The following is a 25,669-nucleotide window of genomic DNA, read 5'->3' as shown; positions in this document are numbered from 1 at the left end:
CAGGTGTCTTCATTTTATTCCTGTTAAACATGTTAGAATTATTTAATAGAGGGGTGCCTGGGTGGCTCAGTCGGTTAAGCGTCTGCCTTCGGCTCAGGTCATGATCCCAGGGTCCTGGGATTGAGCCCCACATTGGGCTCCCTGCACAGTGGGAAGCCTGCTTCTCCCTCTCCCACTCCTCCTGCTTGTGTTCCCTCTTTCGGTGTCTCTCTCTCTCTCAAATAAATAAATCTTAAAAAAAAAAAAAACTATTTAGTAGAAAGTGTAAGGGATCCTGAGTGGCTCCATCATTTAAGCATCTGCCTTCAGCTCGTCATGATCCCAGGATCCTGGGATCGAGTCCCACATCTGACTCCTTGCTCAGTGGGGAGTCTGCTTCTCCTGGTTGTCTGTCCTCCTGGTTTTCTCTCTCTCGTGCTCACTTTCCCTCTCTCTCTCAAGTAAATGAAATTGTTTTAAAAAAGTGTAAAAGAAAGGTCATACTCCCTCCTGTTACCCAAATAACTTTTTTGAAATTAAATGCATTTATTGTCAGAAAAAGTAAAAAAGGAAACTGTTCTCAGAGAAAATCATTGTTCAGTATTTTTGTAACCTTTCAGGAAAAAAAAATTAACATAGCCAGTTACTTTTTTAATGCTTTCCAGATACAGTGAGAAACACAGTGAAACCGTATTCAAAAATTTTAATAATGAAAGTAAGCAGGTACTTAAGCTTACTGAAGGGAGGATGCAGTTTCTGTTTAAGTGTACTATACCTCTTTAGAAAACAGCAGTAGCTCGGAGGATTTCTACGCCAGGCTATAAGAGAAGATCATAATGATTAAGACTTTCTCAAAGTCACATGTCAAAGCTGAATCAGTAGATCTTGAACCTGAAATTGGTGTCAGTTTTCTAAAACTGTGCTAATGTCCATATGAGATATCCAGGTGAATTTGTGACTAATGGCCACATAGTGCTAGAAGTGGAAACTAGTAGCCCTACAGGTCTTTTCTTGAGACTGAGTACGTTATTGGCCTTCCAAATTTAGGTTACTGGTGCAGTGGAAAGAACAAATACTTTGTTTTCATTAACTTGGAAAGTCATACTCTATATGTTCAGAAGCCCTTTATCTGCCTTCTTGGAGCACTTAGTATAACTACACCCACCTGAACAGCTGTTGTCTTTAAAGGCTGTAGAATATTCAAATGTAGTTGTTTGTTGGTATTGTGTATTAAAGTGTGACATTTCTGCTTGTTCTTTCTCTCATTCTCCTCCTTTCCGAATAGGTAGTAAAGGCCTAGCAAAAAGAGCATGCTTTTCATCTATGTATTCTCAAGTAACCTGATGAAAAATTACCTGCTTTTGGGTTTGGGTTTTATATATAAAATAGTAGCAACATCAATTTGGAATGAACTATAGCCCATCTTTCAGTATAAGTATTTACAGCTATAAATTTCCCTCTAAATTCTGCTTTAGCTGCATCCCATAAATTGGGTGTGCAGTTGTTTTTGTTTTCATTCATCTCAAAGTAGTTTCTAATTTTCCTTGTTATTCTTTGACCCACTGATTATCTAAGAGTGTGTTGTTTAATTTCCACATATTTGTGAATTTCCCAGAATTTCTTCTGGTGTTGAATTCTTTTTTAATTTCATTGTGCATGTAGAACATAATTTGAATTATTTCAGTCCTTTTAAGTTTATTGATGCGGGGCACCTCGGTGGCTCAGTTGTTAAGCATCTGCCTTTGGCTCAGGTCATGATTCCAGGGTCCTGAGATTGAGCCCTGCATCAGGCTCCCTGCTCAGCGGGAAGCCTGCTTCTCCCTCTCCCACTTCGCCTGCCTGTGTTCCTGCTCTCACTGTCTCTGTCGAATAAGTAAATAAAATCTTAAAAAAAAAAGTTTATTGATGTTTGTTCTGTTGCTTCACAAATGATCTTGAAGAATGTTTCACTGTGCACTTGAGATTAATGTTTATTCTGCTGTTGCTAGGTGGAGTTCTTTAGATGTCTGTTAGGTAGGGCGCCTGGCTGGCAGTCGGTAGAGCCTGTGACTCTGGATCTCAGGGTTGTGAGTTCAAACCCCAAGCCCCACGTTGGGCATAGAGATTACTTACTAACTAACTAGAGATGTCTTTTAGGTCTAGTTAATTATTTTTCCCTTGAGTATGTCATGATAGTTGTAGAATTTTGGTGAATTCTTATGACTGCTTATCCAGTATCTTGGTAAATCATAGGGTACTATGCTTAGTGCAAACAGTTCAAGATATACCTAATATTTAGTAATACACTATTTTAAGAACTGTGCCAGAGGTATGCACTGGATGTTCTGAATGAAACAGACTTAGTAAGACATGAATTAAAAAAAATTTTTTTTGAGATAATTTAGAAACGCTCAGGACCACTTTGTCATTCCAGATATGCCTGACTGACTGAGGACTGTTTCTATCATTAGCAAAGCTTACTGTCAGTTCTGAAGAGTTGTTGGAGCTATCCTAGAACACTTCACCTAGGAAGGTTAATGGCCTTTCATTGTATTTGACAGTTACAAGAGGAGATGTGAGAGCCTTGTTGATAACAGCATGGCACATGCAAGAGTTTCAAAGTAATTATGACCCTTCTTTCACATTTTGTTAGACTTTATTTTGTGTGTCTGACACTACCACCCCCTTGAAGGAAATGTTTCTGGGAACAGGTTTCTACTGTATGTTTGAATGTAGAAAATATTGAGTAATATTTTTAAGTGGGTTTATTTTTTTAAGATTTTATTTTTAAGTAATCTCTGTACCCAACGTGGGGCTCGAACTCACAACCTGAGGTCAAGAGTTGCACACTCCACTGAGTACTGAGCCAGCCAGGCGCCTAAGTGGGACTACTTTTTTTTTTTTTTTTTTAAAGATTTTGTTTATTTATTTGGCAGAGAGAGCAAGAGACCACAAGTAGGGGGAACAGTAGAAGGGGAGGGAGAAGGAGGCTTCCTGTTGAGCAAGGAGCCCGATGCGGGGCTTGATCCCAGGACCCTGGGATCATGACCTGAGCCGAAGTCAGACGCTTAACTTTCTGAGCCACCCAGGCGCCCCAGTGGGACTACTTTTAACTAGAACTAGTTCTTCACTTGCATCAGCTGTATTTCAAGATCTCAGCAACTACATGTGGCTAGTGGCTACTATATTGGATGGTGCAGATACGGGACATTTACATCATTGCAGAAAGTGTGTTTGGACAGTTCTGCTGTAGATTGTCACTACCCAGACAACATTGTTAGTGTTAAAGTAGTTTGGGTTTCACCTTGAAATGCCAGGAATCCTGTGTCTTCTCTCTTTGCAAAGCATCTGTGGTTACTATGTTCCTTGGAAACGAGAAACGAGGCCTGTGGGCAGAATGCTGCTGTAGACTGGGGGTTGAACTGGGGTGGGCTTTGTCTTTCTCAGGAGTCCTTCCCTGTCTGTACTCCTCCCTTTCCTTGTGAGCCTCTGATTTCCCAAACCCCCTTCTTCACGGTGCTGCACCCTCCCCACTTCAGCCTGTGCAGAGGCAGATACTGGGAACCCGTTGCCTACATGATACTGTGTCTTTTCTAGTGAAAATTGAAGGACCAGAAGAAGAGTACTCATAGACTGGCTTTGCTGGTGTGATCTATGAGGTTCCCCAGTCTAGTGGTGCCTCTTCTAATTTGGGTTCCTTGTGTCACTGGATGTGTAATGTGGTCTTGAGCTAAATGTGCAGACAGCAGCATCTGAGGCTCATCCAGAGAGCAGAGGCAGCATTTCTTTGAATTCAGAAAAACCATAATTATTGTGTTTTCTTTTCAGAACTGTTTTACGTAAATAATCTTAGAGAAAGTCTTAGTCTTATTGTGGAGTCATTTTGATTCTTTGTGTTAACTTGCACTAAAATTTTGCGGAATTTAATATCCTCACCCAAAAAACTCTACAGTGTTTTGTTGAACATTTTTGCCAGTAATGTCAAATAATGGGCCAGTTAATCTTTGTGGCTTTTTTTTTTTAATTTAATTTATTTATATGAGAGAGAGAGCACAAGCAGGGGGAGGAGCAGAGGGAGAGGGAGAAGCAGAGCTGAGCATGGGGCTCAATGCCAGGGCTCCATCCCAAGACCCTGAGATCTTGAACTGATGTCAGACACTTAACCGACTGAGCCACCCAGGCTCTCCCATGGCTGTCTTTAAACAAAATTTGGTCAGTTTTCAGTTATTCGCATAGTTTCCCTGAACACTTTGCTATTTCACATCTTCTGGTCTTTGGTTATGTTGTTCTTTTCATCTGGTGTAATTTTGGCTATCTCCCATTCTTCCCTCATTACCTAGAGCAACCCCCAAGCTCCAGATGTCTTTCCTGAGCCTTTTCTCTCCCCTAGGTGCCTCTCCACTGCCCCTTAGCTCCATTGTGTATATATCTGGCCACAACGTATTTGTTTCCCCATTTCTCAGTAGGGTCCTGTGTCTCAGTGTCTTGCACGGTGCCTAGCAACGTGGTATTTTAGTGGGTGGAAGGGAGGAAGCTTTGAAACCCACACCAAGTTTGTCCTATTCACTATAAATCAAGTCCATAGTTGACACTGTCTTTGTTACCAGCAATGCACTGTCAGAGGTCAGGCTTGGTTCTTGTCAGCTGTTTTTGCATTAATTTAGGTGACATAAACCAGAAATAGGAGTTCTCGAATCTCTATTGTGTTTTCTGTTCCCTTATTTTTTTGCCACCACCTTAGTTAGGTTTCTTAGCTTCTTTCCCATTGAATCTTTGTAAAGTATAATTACACTTTTCTGTGCATGTAATTTAAAGAATACTCTTAGTTTTATTTTTAAGCTACTGTGCAAAAGACATTCCACAGTTTCCACCAGTTTTTGGTTTTCGACATTTATTCCGGCAGATAGTCCATATGTGTATAAAAAATAACGCTATAGATTCTAAACACTTAGACTTTCTTTCCTGAGTCTGTTCTTTATTCTTTAGGTGTATAAGAAAAACAGGAAAAAAATTTTCCAAGGAATAGTTTGAAGTAATCCTGATGATTTGTTCTAATTTACATAGTTTACACAACTCACAGCCTTGAAGAAAGTACCAGCAAACAGCTTTGCAGAGCACTGGATTGCGGGAAGAGGAGTTTTTTCTTATCAGATGTTCTCCTGAGTTTACTGCTAAAAAGTGAGGTGGGTTGAAGGGAAGAGGGAAGAAGTTCTTGTTTTTCAAGCTTTGCCAGAACACTTTGCTTGCAAACAATTGTTTGAAGTCTTCCTTGTGTCCCTGTACTTCAGGGATGCTTTCTGACCTCTTATTAGCAACACAGCTAGGAGTGGAGGCATGCTTTGTGATGCCAGGCATAGCTGTAGCCAACCTGGAACAGGTCCAAACTGAACAAGATACCGAAGTCAGAACGAACAAGTGGTGCAAATACTCTCTTAGAGTCTGGAAAGTCTTCATGGGAGAGCAGTGCAGACAGATCTGACAAGCTTCTGAAGATTTGTCGTAGACTGACATTTCAGTTTTTCTAGGCCCTGAGTAGTGGTTTCAGTCAACAAGGCCAGAGTACCTCCTTTTAAATTTACCCATAGAGAGGCGCCTGGGTGGCTCAGTCAGTTAAAAAACATCTGCCTTCAGCTCAGGTCATGATCTCAGGGTCCTGGGGTCACGCCCTGTGTCAGGCCCCCTGCGTCAGCGGGGATTCTCCTCCCTCTCTCTCTGCCTCTCCCCTTGCTTGTGCTTTCTCTGTCTCTCTCAAATAAAATCTTTTTTTTTTTTAAGATTTTATTTGACAGAGAATACAAGCAGGCGGAGCCATTGAATCCACAAGTTGATCTAAGCTTCAGCTTTAAGCATTCATTAATTTTAACGGGGCGCCTGCTGGCTCAGTGGGTAGAGCATGTGACTCTTGATCCCCAGGGTCGTGAGTTCAAGCCCCACGTTGGGCGTGGAGCATAACTTCAACAACAACAACAAAAAGTTTAAAAAAATTTTAAGTGTCTGTGCCTCTTCATTAGTAATATGATGGTTTATATTTTGAGTAATTAATGCTATCCTTAAAGCAAAGGACTACGTACATTTTGAATTGTTTTTCTAGTCGTGGTAGGTGCATTAAAGAGTCAGAAAAGTTTGGGGCGCCTGAGTGGCTCAGTCGGTTAAGCGTCTGCCTTCGGCTCAGGTCATGATCTCAGGGTCCTGGGTTCGAGCCCCGCATTGGGCTCCCTGCTCCTTCAGGAAGCCTGCTTCTCCCTCTCCCAGTCTCCTTGCTTGTGTTCCCTCTCTTGCTGTGTCTCTCTCTGTCAAATCTTTAAAAAAAAAAACCCAAAAACAAAAAACATTGATTTAGAGGGTTTATAGTAATATAGATGTAGTGATTGTGGACTATAACTAAATTTTGGATTCAAGATACTAAGAAGTACTGCATGAGATGGTAGCCACCATCTGAGTAACCAGAGACTGCTGGGTGGGAGGAAAAAGGAGTACAGAGATGGATGGGAATATGGAGGTGCCTTACTGAAGTAAAGCTTTCATGGGGCAAGAAAGTTAGTCTTGGGAGCCAGGCAGGCTTTGTACCAGGTACTTGTCAGCTCCTTAATCCTCTCAGCAGCTCAGTGAGAGAGCATCTTCAAACGCCTTAACAGACACTCAGGTTGAGTAACTTGCGTGAAATTGCACAGCTAATGAGTGGGAGGGTAGACATTTGAGCATAACTTGATTGGGTTCTGATTTTGAACTCTGTGCTGATTAGAAGGCAGGCATTTATGTTGATGTAACAGACAGCAGCATTTTCTAATAGGTCCTGGAACGGTGAGTTCACCAAAGCTGTGTTTCAGAAAGATGACTTTGACTAGTACAGATAGGAGTAGGGAAAGGTTAGAGACAAGATACAGCATAGGGGTGAAGAGCCAGGGCCGGAGCCAGGCAGTCTGGGTTTAGACTTCAGCTGTGCTGTTTCCCGTGAGTGTGATGTGGGGCAAGTTTTTAACTCCTTTGTGCCAAATGTCCTCACTGTAAAAATGGGGATGGTAATAATAGTACTTACCGATTTTTGTGAGGATTAAAGGAATTGAAATAGGAAGTAGTTTTGTTGCTGGCTGCTGATGGAATAAGTTGTCGGGAAGCGAGAAGAAACCCAATCGAGAGGGTGTGGCAAGGGGAGAAACCAGGGTTGGGCAAGAAATGCAGGCAAGTGGGAGGACTGAGAGGCTTCGAGGCTGGGACCCCCTGCTACCACTGGCCACGGTGGGAAAGGTCGGAGTTAGCTAATTGGGGAAAATAGAGCTTGAATGCTGAACTGTAGGAAGAGGTTTGACTAAAAATACTGTGGATTGCTTAGAATCTCCCCAGAGATTAATAAAGTAAACAGTAACAGGAGCCCACCTCCTTGCTCCCAAGGTAACTTCCTTCTGTATCTTCCATGGCAAGAAGCAGCCTTAACCTGGAGAAGCATGAGCCACCCCTGTGACTTACTGCTCTAGGCAATTCCTATTTCACTGTCTTAAAATAGATGGATGGGATCGTGACCCTTTGCAGCAAATGCTAGAATCCATTGGAATCAGTTTTCTAAATTGGTTATGGTGGAATGTAATTTTTTTTAAAAGATTTTATTTATTCATTTGAGAGAGTGAGCACAAGGAGGGGGGAGAGAGAAAAGCAGACTCTTCTGCTGAGCAGGGAGCTCAACGCAGGGCTCTATCCCAGGCACCCTGAATGTAATTTTTTAAAAAGATTTATTTAGGGGCGCCTGGGTGGCTCAGTCGGTTAAGCGTCTGCCTTCGGCTCAGGTCCATGATCCCAGGGGCTTGGGATCAAGCCCTGCATTAGGCTCCCTGCTCAGCAGGAAGCCTACTTCTCCCTCTCCCACTCCCCCTGCTTGTGTTCCCTCTCTCGCTGTGTCTTTCTCTGTCAAATAAAAACTTTTTAAAAAATAAATAAAATCTTAAAAAAAAAAAGAATAGCATAGCCCTATAAATGAACGATTCTAGTGAGAATTCCTACATCTCAGTGATAAGACCCTCAGGTACTGAAGTCTTGTGTTAGTTTTATATTCCTCATTAGCCCCATTATGCTACTGTGCTTATTGTGGTAGGCCCAGGAAAAGCTTCCTGGCTCAGCTAGAATGATTTCAGGTTAAACAGAGCTAATTCATATGGACGGAAGGTTGAGAACACAGGTACTTCTCCATAATTCCAGTGGAGAGGGACCGTTAACAGTGCTGTCAGCTGTGGAGGGGAAGTTGTATTTGCCTCCATGTCATTAGAAATCTTTGTGATTGGAAAAACCTTATAGCCTGAGGGGAGCCTGGGTGGTTCAGTCGTTAAGCGTCTGCCTTGGGCTCAGGTCATGGTCCCAGGGTCCTGGGATGAAGTCCCACATCAGGCTCCCTGCTCAGCGGGAGGCCTGCTTCTCCCTCCCCCACGCCCCCTGCTTGTGTTCCCTCTCGCTGTGTCTCTGTCAAATAAATGAATAAAATCTTAAAAAAATAAATAAAACCTTATAGCCTTAAAGCCTTATACTCAGAATGGGACTAGAGATCAGTCCCTCTACTTGTGCTGGTGGAAGTGTATCACAGGCCATTTTCCCTGGGAGTCTTTGGCTTCCCAGTGGTCTGTTTAGTTACTGATTGAAGAACTGTTTGTTGAATCTATTGCAGTACTTCTTAACCTGTTTTGGAGGTCACACCTTTGAAACTCTATTAAAAACTATTTCCTGGGGCACCTGGGAGGTGCAGTCAGTTAAACATCAACACTCTTGGTTTCCGCTCAGGTCATGATCCCAGGGTCGTGGGATTGAACCCCATGTTGGGCTCCCTGCTCAGTGGGGAGTCTGCTAGAGATTCTCTCTCTCCCTCTCGCTCTGCCTCCCCACCCCCACTCATGCCAATAAATAAATAAAATCTTAAAAACGACTAATACAGAAACAGTTATGTTTAAATGTAATAACATAAAGTGTCCAGGATGTAGCTGGTGTTATAGCAGGTGTTCAGTAAATGAGGTGGGTATTATAACAGTTGCTGCTGTTAACTGTTGAAGGCATCAAGCATTCAGGCAAAGTAGCTGTTGGGGATTCAAGGTAGGAAGGAAAAGAAGCACTGATCCTAAGTGGCTAAGATTTGGGTAGGTACAGAAAGGTGGTAGTATTCACAGAGGCTTGGTGTGTACATGGAATATGAATTTCAAAGTGATCAGTATGGCAGTCTCTTTTTTTATAATTAAAAAATATGTGATTGTTCCTGATCACTGCCCAAATCTAGCCCCATCTTCTGCCCAGAAATTATCAGTTTATATTTTATTTTCTTTCCTAGTAATCATTTTTCTAGACATTTTTAAAGTGCAGATCACACCATACATAAAATTGACTTTTTAAAAAAAAATTAATATTTTTCTATTGCGTTAAGCGGCTGTTTGCAAATAACAGAATATGCTACTACTACTGATCGAAATGTAGGCTTATGTTATCAGAAAGATCAAAGGTAGGGTAAAGATCAGATATGGTTTGATCAGGGCTCCAGCTCCATGTCTCCATGACTTTTTGGTACCCGTGGCATGAGTTAGCTTTGTTCTGAGGCTGGTTTCCTTTGTGACTAGCGTGCCTATCACCGGATACACCTTATTAACATTAGCAGGGGAGGGAACTGTGCCCTTCCCACCTCCAGCAAAAGTCCTGAAATTTGGGTTTGTTGGTTCAAGTAACCAAAGACTAAGCCAGTCATTGGGGGTTAGGGGAGAGTTGATTGGGGGTCCAACCCCACCCAAGCCTCATGGGTGCTACATAGCGGCAGACTAGATAGAGGTTGAGATCACCCAATGTCAACTCCACCCATGCTATTATAAACTCTTAGAAGTAACATTTGTAACAGCTGCAGGCTGTCTCATTATATGAAGGAACCATAATTTTTAACCATTTCACTACAGTTGGACATTTTAGAATGTTTCCCCTTCCCACTCCACTATGTTAAATAATGCTTAGGTGAACATCCTTATTATATTTAGAGGGTTTTTTTTTTTTTAAAGATTTTTATTTATTTATTATTTGACAGAGAGAGGCATTGAGAGAAGGAACACAAGCAGGGGGAGTGGGAGAGGGAGAAGCAGGCTTCCCGCAGAGCAGGGAGCCCGATGCGGGCTCGATTCCAGGACTCCGGGATCATGACCTGAGCCGAAGGCAGACGCTTAACAACTGAGCCACCCAGGTGCCCCAATTTAGAGGTGTTTTAAAGGAAAAATAAGACTGGATACCTGAGCAGATGTGAATATGAAAGAAAGGGAAAAGAAGTCATTGTGAAAGTGGTATGACCATAGAGTTACAAGTGGATAGTAGGGAGGCTTGGGGGACGATTGGTTTTGATTTCCACATGTTGAGTGAGATCCATTCCTGTGACGGTTCTAGTCATCTTTTTTGGTGTTCCTGGGCAATGGTTATTAATTGTTTCCAGCTACTTTCACCTATTCAAACTTGTAATGACAGTCATTATACTACCGATGGTGCTTTTTTTTCTCTTACTCATTATTTTCTTTGTCGCCCACAGTCCCGTTATACTTTGATTTTCACCTTTCACCTTGCTAGAGATGGTACCAGATGTTCCTTTTCAAGTCAGACCAGTCATTACTACCACAGTTGTAAAGGCAACTTCTGGCCTTAAAGCCTGTCCCTGCTGTCTCCTTTAGTTTTACTGTTTCACTCCTATTAAAAATGCATAAATGGGGGCACCTGGCTCAGATGGTTAAGCGTCTGCCTTCGGCTCAGGTCATGATCCCAGGGTCCTGGGATCGAGCCCCACATCGGTCCCCTGGCTCAGCGAGGAGCCTGCTTCTCCCTCTCCCTCTGCCTCTCCCCCTGCTCATGCTCTCACTTGCTCTGTATCTCTGTGTCTCAAAGGAATAAATAAAATCTTTTTTAAAAATGCATAACTGATTTATTCGGAGTAAAAGGGCAACTTAATTTTCTATACCATTTACAACAAAATAGAATTCATTAAAGAAGGATTGAGAATTTCTTTGATACAAGGGTCTATCTGGAAAGATTTAAATGATTCTAATTTAGAGGGTTTATGATTTTGTTTTGTTCTGAGACAAAAGTAGGAGATCTGGTATAAGATGAGCCGTTAGCGTCTACTCCCTTCATGGACTTTTTCCCAGTTTAAATGTAAGCATCTGGGCGAGCAGCAGATGGAGCTGCTGTAGGATTTTGGTATCAGACACCTGCCAGCTTACATATTCTCAGTACAGCAATCATTTGATACTAGAACTGCCAGAGAATGTCCTAAAAATAAAGATGGCCAGGAGCAGAGAGGCTTACAAGATTAGTTTGATCGTACTTTGTATTTATTTGTATTTATGGTCTGCCATCAAAAGTTCGGTTATTAGGCTCAAAACCACCAAATAAAAAAGAATTTTTATATTTTCAGACTGCCCTGCCTTCCAGAAATTGTGAGGAGTTACTCCTTCTGAAGATTGACCTAAGTAAATAAGTAGTTGGTAGATTTTTTTTTTTCTATGTGGACCTCAAAGAGCTACCTTTTCCGGTTGGCTGGATTTTTCTCTTTGGTTTAAATGGAAAGATTAGGTTGGGTACCAGATACTTTTATGCAAGGCAGTTTACAGTAATGCTGTTATTCTGAGCTCATTGTCCATGGCATTCTTAGTCTGAAATAACTCTGTTTCCTCAGCTGCAGAAAGTATAAAGTCCTAATAGAAACACAGCTGGATAATTTTGTGAAGTATTGGTCAAAAATGCCATGGACAACACTCTGGGAGGTCTGGTAACGGAAGTGTAAAACAGCACATGGCAGGAAGTATACATAATGATTACACCCATAAACCCTGGAATTGGTCAGACCTGATTTCCAGTCCTCCCTTTTCCATATACAAGCTATGTCTCCTTGGGCAAGTTATCTGGCCTCTTTGGATCTTAGATTCCTCGTTTGTAAAATAGAATAATACTTACTCACCTTACGGAGCTGTCATGAGGATGAAATGGCCCAGTAGGTCATGAATCCTGGCACATGATAAATGCTTAATAAAGGTAAGCTGTGTTATTCATTAAAGGAGGGATTAACTCATTCCTCAAACTGGTGTCTCCTGTATATAGGTGTGTGATGAAACCAAAGACTGGCCTCTGCAGGATGTAGGAATATATGCTTTATGGTGTAGTTAGTTTCGTTTCATTAGTGGAGATGTGTACAGGGTACAGACCTAGAGAGGAGAGTGGTGATGATAGACTTCCCGGATGATGGGCCATTCAGCTACATTTGAAGAGTGAGATTAGAACAGGAGAATAAATATGGAGGTAAGGGCATTGCAGGCGGAGAGCAGAGATGAAATCACACGGAAGGTGGGGGAACTGCAGGGGATTCTGCCGTAGTCACAGTGCAGGGTCTTTGTGGGGGAAATGACAGAGGTAGTTGGAGAGGTAGGGAGAAACTGTTTAATTTGGGAGTTCATGTTGAACTTGATTCTTCTAAGAGCAGGAAGTAATTGGAGGATGTTAAGCATGGAAATAACCTCAGAGTTGCATTTTAAGAAAAATTGTTGGGATGCCTGGGTGGCGCAGTTGGTTTGTTCCAACTCTTGGTTTCGGCTCAGGTCATGATCTCAGGATTGTGAGATTGAGCCCTGTGTCGGGCTCCGCAGAGTCTGGTATTCTCTCCGTCTCTCCCCCACGCCCCCAACTCGTGTGTGCGCTTTTTCCCTCCACGATAAAGTAAATCTTTTAAAAAAGAAAGAAATTGTTGTAGTAGAGCGGTGAAGAAGGAACTCAGTGAGGACATTGCACTCCGTAGAGATTGTGGCCGTTTCAATTGAAGAGGACAACTACTGGAATGACAGGGGAGCTGGACTTAGGGAGAGGTCAGGAAGAAGTCTGATTAAAGGCAGTTGGTGACTGGATGCTGTTCACCGGGACAGGTAATATGGGAGATAGAATATTTTTTTGGAACAATATTTTGGAACATCCTGAGCTCCATGTGGTTGATTAAGCTTGAGATGCTGGTGAGACATGCAAGAAAAAAGATTTAATAGTTAAATAGGTTGGTTTAGACTAGAGAGATTTGCTCATATCCAAGTAGAATGGCAGCACCAGTGGGAGTTTGCGCAGAGGTGAGGTTTTTCTAGAATGAATCTAGAAGGGTAGAACAGTACCACGAAGAGAACCGAGGAACGTCAGACATCTGAAGAGGAGCTGGCAGGAGCAGGGCTGGGGAAGCACTCCGGCCAGGGAAGCCTGAACCCGAAAGAGGCCGTTGTGAAACTGTAGCGGCAGTATCTTCGGTCATAATGTTGACTTTCTGGTACACGCACCAAGTCAGTTGTATCTTCGTGTCCTTTAGCTGATTTGCTCCTAGGACAAGCTTAACAAAAATTCAGAGTTGTGATTTCTTAAGAATGAGACTCAGTGTAAAGCATTTTGAAGTTCTAGCATTCTTTGCATCTTGTACTTTTGGATTCCTGAGATAAATAAACAAAATACCTGTCACTGTCTTCTACCCAACCCACATAGTTTTCTGAAGTGGAAGAGATGTTCCAAAGAGAACGCTTAGAAGCAGAAGGTGCTAGCTACTCTGAGGGGAAATGATAGTAGTCGACTCCCTGGAGCTGATTTTGGAGATCGAGAAGTGCAAGACCTATCAGTTACTTTTCAGTAGGTGTGTAGTGGGATGTAGGTTGACCAAAGAAGAAAATTTAGGTGTTCAAAACCTTTAAGAGAGTATGTCTTGGGGTGCCTGGGTGGCTCAGTCGTTAAGCGTCTGCCTTCGGCTCAGGTCATGATCCCAGGGTCCTGGGATCAAGCCCCGCATCAGGCTCCCTGCTCTGTGGGAAGCCTGCTTCTCCCTCTCCCTCTCCCCCTGCTTGTGTTCCCTCTCTCGCTGTCTCTCTCTCTGTCAAATAAATAAATAAAATCTTAAAAAAAAAAAGTATGTCTTGATTCTTGAGATCTTTGTGATTGATGGAAAAGACTCTTTCCTCCCCAAATAAGACACACATACTTTGTGACAGGCATCAATTATGAAGTATGGTGTCCAGAATAGACCCTCAGGTGGACACCTTTATTTTCATTTTCTTCTTCCTTCAATTACCTAACTGGAACAAACAGTTTTAAATCTGTTTTTTTGTCTGTCTAGACTCACTATTCTTCCTTCCTGTACTCCCAAGATGAGAAAGCCTTTAGCTTTCAAGTGTAGCACTTTATTTGCTGTCTGTATCTGTCAACATTAGTAATTGGGTGATCTTGGCTGGAGGTGGGGGGCCGTTCTGCCCTTTTGAAGTTTGGCCCACACACCATTGTACTTATGTACCCACACAGGAGCAGAGAGAGGCTGGCTGGATTTTGAATGCAAAAGCATGATACTGGGGTGGGAGTATGTAGAATTTTTAAAGGCAAGGCAAAGCCCATGCACCTAATGGGGCCAAAGGATAAACTTTACAATAAATAGAACTTTTATTTGTTTTTCTTATTCTACATCCAGCAATTTAAAATACTAAGAACAGAGACACAGTAAAAAGTATTCAATACCCGTATGTATTGCTTATTGGTTAAAAAAAAAAATCAACACATTAAAAAATATCTGCTGGCCCCCAGATTGCTGATACTTGCTGACGTGTGTGCGTTCTGAGTAATTTATGGAGGAAATGAGCTGGATCTTGCATTTTCAACAAGGATGATTTCTCCCCTGTGGGGGGTGAAATTTGGTGGTTGGAGGGTGAAAAGAAACCTTACTCTTTTTATGCATATAGTGCATAAATAGGTATACAGTATATCTGTGGTATCAGAATTTCATTGGGAGAGGTGGCGATTTTTTTTTTTTAAGGCTGGAGAACACTGGGCTGCCTCATTCAAGTACCTATCATGTTCTGAGTCCTGTGTCTGTCTGAGGGTGTTAGTGCAGCTTTATTTGAGAAAGCTCGTGGGAGGAGAGGTGGAGGGGAGAGGGAGAGAAACCTCAAGCAGACTCAACACAGAGCGCAACAGGGCCTTGATCCCACGACCCTGAGATCATGACCTGAACTGAAATCAAGTCAGAGGTTTAACCAGCTGAACCACCCAAGCACCCCCAATGCACCTTCTTCATTTTTCTCATCTCTAAAACTGGTCTAAGGGTGATAAAGTCTCAGTAATCTGAAGTGTTTCCAGAGTGTTATGGGTACTTTTAAGATTTATGTGATTCTAACACTGTATATGTAATGATTCAAAAAATATATAGTTCCCCTACATCAGGGAACTTTGAGGTTGGTTTAAACATGAGAAAATAAGCTGAAGAAAAGAAAAATACCAGGGGTGGGAAGACATGAATCCTAAAATATGTACAACGTTATAACTTACGATATTAACGATCTGTAGGAGTGAAATTGGCTCATTTAACAACAGACATTTAATGAGTATAATGTATTTTGTTCTTGAAATTATGTTGTTTTCAGGGATGTTAAAAACTAAATTGGGAATTTTTTTTGTCCTAATTTCGTGGGGCGTTCATTGTCCTGCATGCCCACCCTGCCCTCCTCCCAACCATGATACTGAGGGTGGCTCCTCACACTGTTGGGAGTATTAGCCTCATATCTTCATTCAAGATGCCTGGTATTTTGCAAATAAATAATGAGATGAGTACGATGGTATTTCCTGATATATTAGGCGATTGATAAAGAAATGATAGAATTTATAATGCTTTTTTTTAAGATTTTATTTATTTATTCGACAGAGAGAGAGATAGCGAGAGCAGGAACACAAGCAGGGGAAGTGGGAGAGGGAGAAGCAGGCTTCCTGCCGAGCAGGGAGCCCGATGTGGGACTTGATCCCAGGACCCTGGGATCATGACCTGAGCCGAAGGCAGACGCTTAACAACTGAGCCACCCAGGCACCCCTATAATGACATTTTAAAAGAGTCAAGTGTTTGGGCCCATTTTTCTTAGGATTTCCCTATCCTTTTCCATGGCATAGACCATCTTGACCTATTTTTTTTTTAAATATTTATTTATTTATTTGAGAGAGAGAATGAGATAGAGAGCATGAGGGGGGAGAGGGTCAGAGGGAGAAGCAGACTCCCCGCTGAGCAGGGAGCCTGATGCGGGACTCGATCCAGGGACTCCAGGATCATGACCTGAGCCGAAGGCAGTCGCTTAACCAACTGAGCCACCCAGGCGCCCTTGACGTATTTTTCTGTCCTTACACTGCCTGAAGGAAAAACACTTACTTGTATCTTTGCCACTCTGTAGTTTTGGGGTTTTTTTTCCCCCCTTTCCAGGAGGGAGACTAGCAAATGTCTTTTAGAACAAGAGAGACGGTGGTTTCATTTTGTATTAACTGTGTTTGTGGTCAAGGTGTTTAATGAAAGTCTTTGAGCCCTACTTAGTTCATCTGCAAAATAAAAATACCCTCTCTGGGAAGGGTCATTTTTAATATACATACAAAAGTTATATAACTGACACAATATACTGTAAAAAAGTAAAAAAACAAAACAAAACAAAAAAACTACAGCTAGTATTGTAGAGCTCCAGCCCAGGACTCTTACTGTATGAGGCCCAGACAAGCTGAGGGACTGGAGCAAGATTCAGAGGGAGGGACAGCATGGATGCCACTAGGTCTGTTCTTTTTGCTCCTCTACACCTTTCTTCGGTGTCACATCATTCCTTACGGTGCAGACACACATGGTACTGGTGGTGGTTGTGTGTGTGCTAATGCTGAGTGAGACCTATTGCATTGGTAGTGATTACACTTGCATGGATTCCTAAGGATAGTTCTGAGGAAGCCTTCTAAAATAGGATAATTACTTTGTCCATATTTGTGACTTCATTTACTAGGCTTTATAATAGGAAAATGGATTGGAAAATCTCCTAAAAGCCCATCTGGTCCTTTGATTTTTGTGTGTGAAGGGCTTACAATTACCAGGAATTATTCCAAACACATAAAAAACCAGTCCCTGCTGTCCAGAATTATCTTTTAAGATGTGGGTGGGTGGGTGGAGGGGGGGTGAGAGAGAGACATACTCTAAATGGCTGCAATCTGTTGAAACCATATTTTTGAGACTTAAGCTATTGAAGCATTTGCTTATTATGAGTAAAAAGAAAACCAGCCATAAAAATTCATTATGTAATAATCACATTTCCTCATTTACACTTGGGAGATAGTTTATCATTTCTTTTAAGAGAGAAAGAACTAGAATATTTCTGTAGTACACTGTTTCTCTTTGCAAGACAAATCAAACTGTCAAACCCTTACCAAATGCCGTTGAGGATACCAAGATTAATAGATGAGGCTCCTGCCCACAAGTATCTCAATCTCGTAGAGAAGACAGATCATTAAAATCTATTGAGACAAGTATGATGAGATAATTCAAAGGCTAGTGGTAGCAAAAAGGAAGTGATGCTTGAGTCTTGAATTTGCCATTTTTAAGTAGAGGAAACAGCATATACCGAGTCTGAAAATCCTAAAACATCTTGGCAGTTGGGAAGCCACTTGCAGTAGCTTTAGTATTGTTGGAACTTGGAGCTCAAGGCAGGAAGTGACAGCCACGAAGGCTGGAAAGTCAGGTGGGGGCCTGATGCGGAGGAGCTGTGCCACTGCACACCAGTCTGGGAGTCTGGGCTCCCGCACCCAATGACTGGTAGTGTTTTCTGTGCTAGTTACACGTGAGCTCTCTGGAACTGATCTTCTCCAGCCTTTCAGTGGAGTTACTGATTAGATTCACTGCCCACACAGATAAGTTTAGAGGGAAAAAATAGATTTTATAAGTAAGTAAATATTTAAACTAAAACTTTGGCCATAAAAAAGAGGGGGCACCTGGGTGGCTCAGTCGGTTAACATCTGCCTTCCGTTCAGGTCATGATCTTGGGGTCCTGGGAGCAAGTCCTGAATCCTTCATCTGGCTCTCTGCTCAGCGGGGAGTCTGCTTCTCACTCTGCCCCTCCCCCCACTCCTGTGCTTTTCCTCTGTCTCAAATAAAGAAAATCTTTAAAAATAAAAATTTGGTCATAAGGCCTATTAAGATGAATGATTCCAAATTATATTTTACCTACATTGTAATGAAAGAAGTCCTTAAATTAACATTTTGATTAGAATTTTAAAGCTCTAACATACTTGACCAAATGTCTCCTACATTGTGGGTGGTTTGTTGCTATTTTTTAATCCCAGTTTGTTCACCTGTGGGCACACTCATTCCCCATTCCCTTTCAGTGTTTGTCGAGTACAACATACAAAGAACAGTAAACAGGATCCTTAATTTAAAGGGAGGTCACAATATGATGAGAGGATTTATCAACAGCTAGAATTGTCATGGAGAATAAGAGACAATATCACTTTTTCTAAGTTGTCTCAAAAAATCTTGTGGCATTGGAAATGGTATTCAGTTCCTCTTCCTGAAGACACCTGCGGCTCAGCCCCTGCTCGCTCACTTTAAAGCAGAGTCCTTTTGTTGCCAGGCCTCACCCGCTTCCAGTTGAGGCTTTTGTGTTGCCTCAGTTTAAAATGTGAACACACAACCAAGGAGTACCGCACATTAGAGGAATGGGAAACCATTGAAGGATTTTAAGTAGAATAGCAGTCTAGCTTTTTTTTTTTTAAAGGGTATTTTCAGAACAGCTTTAGATTTCCAGAAACGTTGTACAAAAAGTTTGAGCATAGCTTACACCAAGTTTCCTCTATAATTAATATCTGATTTTAGTATGTTGGGGGTTTTGTTTTTTTGTTTTTTACAATTAGTGAACCATTACTGATACATTATTATTAACTGAAGTCCATATTTTGTTCAGATTTCCTTAGTTTTTCCCTAATGTCCTTTTTCTGTTCCTGGGTCCCTTCCAGGATACCACATTACCTTTAGTTGTCTTGTTTGCTTGGATTCCTCCACTGTGACTTAGCTGGTTTACATTTTAATGATGATATTCTGGTTTGCAGAATTGAGAACGTTCTTTTTTTTTTTTTTTTGAGAACATTCTAAAAGGGGGCAAAATGAAAGGCATGGGACCGGTTAGGAAGTCACTTTAATAACCAAGCAGACATAATGGCAGCTTGGACTATAGAGTGTCAGCAGTAGAAGTGGACTGCATGTTGTGATTTGGGATATATAAAAGCCATGAGACAGGATGAGAAAATTAAAGCAGTGTGAATGCAGATGGAGAAGAAAGTAGGTTCAGGGAATGGAGCCCTTGGGGCACTTTAACATTTATTTATTTGAGAGAATCCCAAGCAGACTCTACACTGAGCGCAGAGCCCAAAGCCCAACACGGGGCTTGATCTCATGACCCTGAGATCATGACCTGAGCCAAAATCAAGAGTTGAACACTTAGCCAACTGAGCCACCCAGGTGCCCCAAGGGCACTTTAACATTTAAAAGTTAACGAGGAGGGGTGCCTGGGTGGCGCAGTTGTTATGCAACTGCCTTTGGCTCAGGTCATGATCTCGGGGTCCTGGGTCCTGCTTAGTGGGGACCTGCTTCTCCCTCTACCTGCCACTCCCCCTGCTTGTGCTGTCTCTTTCTCTCTGTCAAATAAATTAATTTTAAAAATCTTAAAAAAAAAAAAAAAAAGTACCTGGGTGGCTCAGTCCTTAAGCATCTGCCTTCCACTCAGGTCATGATCCCAGGATCCTGGGATCGAGCCCCACGTCATCGTCAGGCTCCCTGCTCAGCAGGAGGCCTGCTTCTCCCTCTCCCACTCCCCCTGCTTATATTCCCTCTCTCGCTCTCTGTGTCAAATAAATAAAATCTTAAAAAAAAAAAAATTAACGGGGGGAAGAAAAAACTGACAAAAGAGATTGAACCAGTTAGATAGGAAGAAAACCTAGGAAGCATTGTGTCCTGGCAGCCAAGGAAGTGTCTTGAGGTGAAGGAAATGATCACCTCTGTGATGTGCTGCTCATAAGCCAAGTCAGAGAAGGACAGGGAACTGACCTTTTGATTCAGCAAATAGGAGATCATGAGTGGCCTCTCCGGGTAGTTCTAGTGCAGTGGCAAGAGCAAACTCATGCTTGGGAGTGGGTTCCGAGAGAAGGGTGGGCCCAGGGAAAGGGGCATGAGAAAACTTGCTGGGGGGTGGAAGTGGTTCTATAAATTTTACACCAAAAGAAAGCCCTGCAAACCATACTTAAATGCAGTTAGTGACTGTATGCCAAGGTATTCAGGAGAAAGCGCACTGATGTCTTCAGCTTTGAGATGCATCAGAAAACAAAATCATGGAAGGATGTATTTGATGGATTTATATGTGATGAAGCACATATTTTTTTTTAAGATTTATTCATTTATTTATTTGACAGAGACAGCAAGAGAGGGAACACAAGCAGGGGGAGTGGGAGAGGAAGAAGCAGGCTTCCCACTGAGCAGGGAGCCTAATGCGGGGCTCGATCCCAGGACCCTGGGATCATGACCTGAGCCGAAGGCAGATGCTTAACAACTGAGCCACCCAGGCGCCCCTGAGGAAGCACATATTGTTAATCATTTAGGTGGTGGATAAATGGGTGTTTGCTGTAAATTTTTTTTTAACTTTCTCCAACATTTGAAAACTTTCATAATCTAATGTTGGGGGTGAGAGAGGGAACAGGAGAAAAGAAATTGGGAATATAGACAACTATTCTGAGGAGTCATGATGTAAAGGAAAGGAAAGATAGGAGGCAGTAGAATCAAAAGAACTCTTTTTCTGCCCCAGTCCAAAGATGGGAGAAATAACAGCATTTTTAGTTATTGATAGCAAAGATTCAGTTGAGACAGAAAAAATTGGTGGTGCAGGAGAAAGAAAGGAATATTACTGGATGAATGTCCTGGAGCGGGCAAGAAGAGATGTAGCACAGTAGTAGATTTTTCCTTGTTGCCAGCATGGGCAAGAGGAATAGGAAGCAGAAGGTAAGGATATGGATACAAGAAGTTGTATAGATGTGGCAGGAGTTGTTTAAGATGTCTTCTGTTTGCTTCTGTTTTGTCAGGGAGGGAGGAAGCAAGCTCATCTGGGAAGGGTAGTGGAGGAGCTGTTGAGACTTGAGATGGGAAGAGGTGTGTGTGAAGAGTCAGCTGGGAGAATGAATGTGGTGAGAGCCAGCCCATTTGTGGGCTTTCGTGAGGACTAATAACTGACAAACATTTAAAGTTTCAGAAAAAAGAACGATGTAAATGGAAGGAAAGACGATCACATTTTTAAAAAAGAAAGAACTTCTTGTAGCTGATGGATGTGCATTTTCAGGTTGGAAGGGCCCACCCACCAAGTCCCCAGCATAATGAGTAAAAACAGATCCATGCTTAGATATGTTATTGTGAAATTTCAAAATGGCAATAAAAAAGAAAAGATTCTGGGGCGCCTGGGTAGCTCAGTCTTTAAGCGTCTGCCTTCGGCTCAGGTCATGATCCCAGGGTCCTGGAATCGAGCCCCACATTGGGCTCCCTGCTCTGCAGGAAGCCTGCTTCTCCCTCTCCTACTCCCCCTGCTTGTGTTCCCTCTCTCACTGTGTCTCTCTCTGTCAAACAAATAAAATCTTAAAAAAAAGGTTCTAAAAGCATCTAGAAAAAAGAAGTCTCTATAAAGAACTGATAATCATACTGCCAGTAAACTTTGCATGAACAGCTCCAAATACCAGAAAACAGTGTCATCCACATTCTGGCGGGAAATGCTGTTCAGCCTAGAATTCGGTGGAGTTCTGTACCTAGTCAGACTAGCATTCAGGTATAAGCATAGAATCAAGGCATTTTCAGACCTGCCAGGACTCAAAATGTTTGCTTTCCAAGCAAACATTTTTTCTTGTGAGATTTCTTTTCTTGTGAGATTACTTAAGGGTGCACCACAGTAAAAACCAAGAATGAGAAAGGCCATGAAATCTAGGAATCAGGACATGCAGCTGAGGAAGGTATTGGAGGAAAACCCCAGAATGATAGACCTATTGAAGAGGGGAATGGGTAGTCCAGATATTTTATATCATCCTTGAAAACTTGTAATAACTTAAAAATGAAATGAAGAATCCAGAAAAAAAATTTTGTTTTAAGGCCATTAGAACTCAAGGAAAACGCCAGAAGGCCATCCAATAAAGGAACTGTAATTTTTTAAACTAGCTTAACTTTTTCTCCCAGAGGTGCAAACTGTGACCTTGACCATGAAGGTACAACTGTAGAAAACATTTTGGTTCTAGTTCGTTCAGATTTAATAGCTTCGTCATTATAGGTCTATTGTGCTCAGCCATTCATGACATTAAAACCCTTTTACTGCATGGAGGGGGGTTATAAAGGCCTAACGATAGCATCCTGTAGCTGCAGAGTAGTCATACCTTAGCTGATTGCAGCGTGTCTGATCTTTTGGGGAGACTACTCAATATTGCAGGCAAGGAAGGGAAGGAATCCTGTATGCCTGCTTCCCTCTTGCATTTCCAGGCAGCACGGATTAGTTCTGTACTCACTTGGTTCTGTGGCTACCCCAGAATCGGGGGTGGGGTTGGAGTGGCACCCAAGTTTCCCACTTTAAATGCCACCTGCAACCAGGAAGTTAGTTGTTCTTGTAGTCTGGAATTGAGGGTCTGACACAAACCTATCATTCGCATTAATACATCCTGTTATTTAGTCCTCTGAGTCCCTCTGCTCTGCAGGTTGTGACATTTCCGTGGGACGAGAGTGCTGATTTTCCACATGGAACAGTGTGTAGGTGCTTACAGAGAGAGAAGAGGAACAGGCGAGCAAGGCTGGGCTTGTCATCTCTGACGGTCCCCAGCAGGTCCCGAGCAGCCGTGTGGCTGTTCCCCGGCAGCCCCACCCCCAGCCCTCCCTCGAACCTGCTCTTTCTGGCTGTGCAGCTGCCCGAGGAGGCCCCAGAGCTGGGTAATCACTGGAGAGGGAGGCCTGCTTTCCCCCGGTAAAGGTAGTCAGTTTAGCCTGCCTGTTAGCAGCGGCTGTATTTCTCTTCCGTTCTGCTAGAGGTGCTGAGAACAGGTTGTCCTGTCCTGGGCTCTCGTGTCCATTTTCCTCATGTCACTTTTGAAAGTAGAGAAAGTTTAGTAAGTGAATAAAAATGTGTCAGGGTATACTAGTTAAAATTGAGTATTTTGGGGCACCTGGATGGCTCAGGCGGTTGGGTGTCTGCCTTCGGCTCGGGTCATGATCCCAGGCTCCTGGGATCAAGTCCCACATCCAGCTCCTTGCTCAGAGGGGAGCCTGCTTCTCCCTCTCCCTCTCCTGCTCCCCCTGCCTGTGCTCTCCTGCTCTCTCTCTCTCAAGTAAATAAAATCTTTAAAAAAAAATTGAATATTTTCATGGATTCTAAGTTTGCACATTATCCGTTTGTCTGAGGAAGTAACGTCAAGTTTTGTCTAGCTATTTTTAGTTGTATAGCAATTAAAATATCACCTGTGTTCTCAAAGAACTGAGGGATTATCCGGTTTCCCTTTTATAGATTTTTTTTTTTATGGTGGAAAATACTTAAACTTTATCCAGCTTTTCAATTATGTTACCGTGAGGGACACCTGGGTGGCTTAGTTGGTTAAGTGTCTGCCTTCAGCTCAGGTCATGATCCCAGAGTCAGTCCTGGGATCAAGTCCCACATCGGGCTCCCTGCTCGGTGGGGAACCTGCTTCTCCCTCCGCCTGCCACTTTCTCTTTCTGACAAATAAATACATAAAATATTTTTAAAAAATAAAGTAAATTATGTCACCATGAGAAGCCCATGATATGGCACAAAGTTTTCTGTCTCACCTTCTGTACTGTGTTCCCTGTTGGGGGATTTTGCAAGGTGGAGGAGTAAATTTAGATTCTTAAAATAATGTGTATGGGTTTTTTAATGTTTATTTTAGAGCTTTTCAGAACCACCCAAATCCCCCTACCCTAGTCTAAATTTCCATCTCCTCCTGCCTGACTTGCTGCAGTAGCTTCTTAACCACCTGGTCTTCTTGCTGCCGCTAGGTCCCCACGAAAGCCAGAGTCATCATCTCAGAGAGCAGATTCAGTGCCTCTTCTCCCAGAATCCTCATTCTACTCTCCAAAGGCCTGCCCAGTTCTCTCTCCTTGGCCTCCGGCACCTCCGCTTTGGACATCCTCCCTGGCATTCAGAGGTTCACCAGGAACCTCTGCTCACGCTCTTCCCTCTGCTTAGAATCTTTCTCCTCACTCTTAACTTGTGTCTTCATACTTAGGTTTCGGTTGAAGTGTTACTGCCCAGGTGCACTTTCCTTGACACCCATCTCTGCACAGGGTTAGATTAGGTCCCTCTAAGATACGCACCCTGAACTTTTAATCATATAATTTATCCTACCTGAAGTTCTCATTCTCTTGCCTCCCCCACTGTCAGCTCCTTGCAAGTAAGGGTCTTATTGTTCTTTATTGTATCCTTGGCCAGTGTCTAACTCAAAATGGGCACCCGCTGCATTCCTGTCTTCTCCCTGAACCTTTGTATACATCTTTGATTATTTTGTTAGGCTAGCCCTAAGAATGGCATTATTGGGTTAATAGATCTTGAATATGTATGGCCAAATTCCTTGTCATAAAACCATGTACCTTTTTCGAGTCCCACCAGTACCATCCCATCACTATCACTGAGTATTAATTTGTTTTCATCTTTGCCAACATCATCTGAAAGGAGGGGAGATGAAGGGCAGGCTGTCAAGTATCTGAGTGATAGAAACAGAAGACTTGGAATAGGCCACTTGATCTGGTTATTCCAGAATGCCCACATGAAGTCCTGTCCCTGAAGCTTGCTGGGCTTTAGGGCTGTTTGGCTTCTGGCGGCGCTTCTGCCGGGTGGTGGAGGCAGCAGAGAGAGTAGCTGCTTTATCTGTTAGGCGGTATTTCCCTGCGGTGCGGTGGCATCGCCGGAGTGGTTGCCTATAAGGGGTGACTCTGCTTGACGGAGCCACAGCCAGCTGTCCATTGTCTAGTTAAACACATGACAGCTTCGTCACAGGAGGGCATCTTGTAGCCTGGCAGAGGGTCACAGGTGAAGTGTGATAAAACAGCAGCGGCTCCCTCTTTTATTGACCCCCCCCCAGTTAAAACCTAAAAGGGAAGCTTCATTTGTTCACTATGTCCTCTGACATACTGAGTTGCTCCGCCTTTAGGTTCTTGCTCTATTCCTGGACTCTTTGAAGTTGCCCCTTTAATAGTTCCCAGACAGGACTGAATTGTCTACATCAGCTGTGCAGCTGATTTGGAAACCAATAGCTGTGGGTTCCATATTCAGCTCACAATGAGCAATTTCCCTTATTCCATGTTTTACTTATTCCCTCATGATTTATGTAGACAGCTCCCTTAGCTCATAAATGCTCCTGAGGGCAAGGACCATGTCTTTTTTCTTTCTTATTCCCAATGTAGCTTCCTAGCATCACATTTTCAGTGTAACGGACACGTAAACACTAAAGTGCAAGGCAAAGAGGAGAGCTACTATCAATTATTATAACCCTCTAGTAATGACCAGATGACAGGCTCTAGATTTTCATACCTTCACTCCCTTTCTCAGCTCCCTGAACTATTTGAATAATAAACAAAACAGAATCGTATGGCTGCTTAAGAATGGTAGACCTCAGGGCGCCTGGGTGGCTCAGTCGTTAAGCGTCTGCCTTTGCCTTGAGTCATGATCCCGGGGTCCTGGGATCGAACCCTGCATCGGGCTCCCTGCTCGGCGGGAAGCCTGCTTCTCCTTCTCCCATTCCCGCTGCTTGTGTTCCCTCTCTTGCTGTGTCTCTCTCTGTCAAATGAATAAAATCTTTAAAAAAAAAAAATGGTGGCCATAAAGCAAGGCCCTTTTATAATTTTCTTCTCCCAGGTAGTTGGTAGAAT

The 25,669-nt window shown here is 42.7% G+C and overlaps 1 protein-coding gene across 3 annotated transcripts in view; it reads left to right on the top strand.

Annotated features, from left to right (window-relative positions):
* The window catches only part of GRB2 (growth factor receptor bound protein 2), a 66,668-nt gene that overhangs the window by 17,969 nt on the left and 23,030 nt on the right, over positions 1-25,669 (top strand). The window lies entirely within an intron of this gene.

Source organism: Zalophus californianus, chromosome 16 (genome assembly GCF_009762305.2).
Source record: "Zalophus californianus isolate mZalCal1 chromosome 16, mZalCal1.pri.v2, whole genome shotgun sequence".
NCBI lineage: Eukaryota > Metazoa > Chordata > Mammalia > Carnivora > Otariidae > Zalophus > Zalophus californianus.
The sequence above is the reverse complement of the archived record's forward strand: the minus strand, read 5'-3'. Positions and strand labels throughout refer to the sequence as shown.